We start from the raw sequence: 3,502 nt of genomic DNA on the forward strand, positions 1-3,502 counted from the left end.
ACTGTAAAAAGACAAAGAAGGGTTTGCTTGGGAAAGGGAACTCACTTTGTAGGTTACCAGGGTGGGGAGGGAAGGGGAGGGATTAATTTTGGGCTAGTTGTAGCCCATACAGCGACGTGGGTAAGGGGAGGGATACATGGAAAGAGTCTGTGATCACCATGATAACATTAGGAAATTGTGCACCAAATTGTGCACATAAGAGATAGATGACAGATGCTAATACCAACCAGTGTGCCCACAATACTGAATTACCATTAACATCAAACACCAGGCTACAGATAAACATATAAACACCTGAGAGGATCAGATGGGGTCAGTGAACAGGAGTACACTCTAGATCAAGGATAAATTCAGCACAGGCTAATCTTGCAGACACCAGTGATACAAAATACCTACAATCCCCAAAGAAACAATAGAAGACAGACACAGAGTAATCCCTCACAGACACCCAGACACTATGGGAGAGAGATCCAATAAATCTACTGCCTCAGGACCATAGTACTGGGGGACACTAGACTCAACTGGCATAACAAAATGCATAAAAGCCTTGTTCTGCATCCTACATTGGTGAGTAGCGACTGGGGTCTTAAAAGCTTTCAAACGGCCATCTAAGATGCAGCTAGTGGTTTCTTAGCATTGGAAGCAAAGAAGAGTGAAAAAAAAAAAAAAAAGGCATTTGGAAGCAATCAGCCCTAGGACATGATAATGGCCCTCGAGACCAGAAGAACTAGATGGTGCCCAGCTACCAATGCCAACCACTCAGGAAAGGATCAAATCTGGAGATCCTGGATAGAGTGGGAGGAAAAACATGGAACAAAACCCAAAAACTCAATAATGACCAGAATTACTGGCCAGATGGAATCTGGTGAGACCCTCAATACTATGGCCCTGGAATACATTCTGCACCTGGAATAAAATTCACTCCCAGAGGCTGGCTCTCAGTCCAATAGTTAACAAGATGTACATGCAGACCACTCAACCCAAGGTGACGCACCCACATACTCTGTGGTAATGCATCCCTTAGAGCAATAGACTATGGGGCACCAGAGGGGCAACATTCACACTGAGGAAATGCAGGACAAACAGGAGTACATAACTATGAGGGGCACAGGGAGAGGGTTACTGGGCAGGGAAGGGAGGAGACTGGGTTAGGGTTGGGCATGCTAAATGGGGAGTGAAACTAAATGTACACATAATGTTGAATGTGAAACAAACTCTTAAAATAAAAAAAAATAATAATAAAACAAAGAGGTCTTTTGCAGTAGACTTGCCCAATGCAACAAGTCTTTTGATTTCTTGACTGTTACTTCCATGGGTGTTGAGTGTCCATCCAAGTCAAATGAAATCTTTGACAACTTCAATCTTTTCACTGTTTTTCATGATGTTGCTTATTGGTTCAGTTGTGAGGATTTTTGTTTTATTTATGTTGAGATGTAAATCATACTGAAGACTGTAGTCATTGACCTTCATCAGTAAGTGCTTCAAGACCTCTTCACTTCCAAGACGCAAGGTTGGGTTATCTGCAAGTTGTCCTCCAATCCTGGTGTTGCATACTTCTTCAAATAGTTGAGATTCTCAGATTATTTGCTCAGCATATAGATTGAATAAGTATGGTGAAAGGATACAATCCTGATGCACACCTTCCCTGATTTTAAACCATTCAGTATCCTTTTATTCTGTCTGAATAACTGCCTCTTGGTCTATGTACAGGTTCCTAATGAGCACAATTAAGTGTTCTGGAATATCCATTCTTCACAATGTTATCTATAATTTGTTATGATCCACACAGTCAAATGTATTTGCATAGACAATAACACACAGGTAAGCATCTTCCTGATATTCTTTGTTTTCAGCCTAGATCCATCTGATATCAGCAATTATGTCCCTCATTCTACATCTTCTTCTGAATCTGTCTTGAATTTCTGGCAGTTCCCTGTCAGTGTATTGCTGTAAAAGTTTTTTAATTGTCTTCAATGAAATTTTACTTGTATGTGATGTTAATAATATTGTTCAATAATTTCCACATTCTGTTGGATTGTCTTTCTTTGGAATGGGCACATATATGGATCTCTTCCAGACAGTTGGCCAGATAGCTGTCTTTCAAATTTCTTCACATAGATAAGTGAATGCTTCCAGCATTGCATCCATTTGTTGAAACATCTCAGTTGATATTCCATCAGTTCCTGGAGGCTTGTTTTTTGCCAATGCCTTCAGTGCAGTCCAGATTCCTTCCTCTATTATCATTGGTTCTTGATCAAATGCTACCTTCTAAAATGGTTGAAGATTTACGATTGCTTTTGTTCCAGTTGTTCTATGTATTATTTCCATCTTCTTTTGATGTTTCCTACATTGTTCAACATTTTGACAGTAGAATCCTTCAACATTGCACCTCATGACTCGATTATTTTTCTTCAGCTCTTCCAGCTTGAGAAATACTGAGTGTGTTCTTCCCTTTTGGTTTTCTAACTCCAGGTCTTTGTACATTTCATTATAACACTTTATTTTGTTTTCTTAAGCTACCCTTTGAAATCTGGTTAGCTCTTTTACTTCATAATTTCTGCCATTCACTTTAACTACTCTATGTTCAAGAGAAAGTTTCAGAGTCTCTCTGACATATATTTTGGTCATTTCTTTCTTTCCTGTCTTTTTAATGACCTTTTTCTTTCTTCACATATGATGCCATCCCACAAGTTGTCTTTGGTCATTAGTGTTCAATATGTGAAATCTATTCTTGAGATAGTGTCTAAATTCAGGTAGAATATACTCAAGCTCATACTTTGGCTCTCTTGGACTTGTTTAATTTTCTTCAGCATCAGTTTCAACCTGAACTTGCATATGAGCAGTTGATTGGTCTGTTCTGCAGTCAGCTTCTGGCCTTATTCTGACTGATAATATTGAGCTTATGTATCACCTCTTTTCATAGGTGTAGTCAATTTGATTCCTAGGTATTCCATCTAGTGAGGTCCTTGTATATAATTGCTAGTTGCTGCTTATGTTGTTGAAGAAAGGTATTTGCAATGAATAAGTCATTGTTCTTGCAGAACTCTATCATGCAATCTCCAGGGTCATTTCCATCACCAAGGTCATAGATTCCCACTGCAGATCCTTCTTCATTTCCACTTTTCATATTCCAATCACCAGTAATTATCAATGCATCCTGATTACATGTTTGATCAATTTCAGACTCCAGAAATTTGTAAAAATATTCCATTTCTTTATCTTTGCCATTAATGGTTAGTGCATAAATTTAAAAAATAGTCATATTAACTGGTCTTCCTTGTAGATGTGTGGATAATATCTTATTCCTGACAGCACTGCACTTCAGAATAGATCTTGATATGTTCTTTTTGACAATGAATGTAACACCATTCTTCTTTAATTTGTCATTCCCAGCATAGACTATATGACTGTCTGATTGTTGTTGTTGTTGTTGTTAAGTGCCGTCGAGTCATTTCTGACTCATAGTGACCCCATGCACAGCAGAACGAAACACTGCCCGATC

The sequence above is a fragment of the Orycteropus afer genome, unplaced genomic scaffold (assembly GCF_000298275.1).
Source record: "Orycteropus afer afer isolate SDZICR_OR568_19922 unplaced genomic scaffold, OryAfe1.0 scaffold00047, whole genome shotgun sequence".
Lineage (NCBI taxonomy): Eukaryota > Metazoa > Chordata > Mammalia > Tubulidentata > Orycteropodidae > Orycteropus > Orycteropus afer.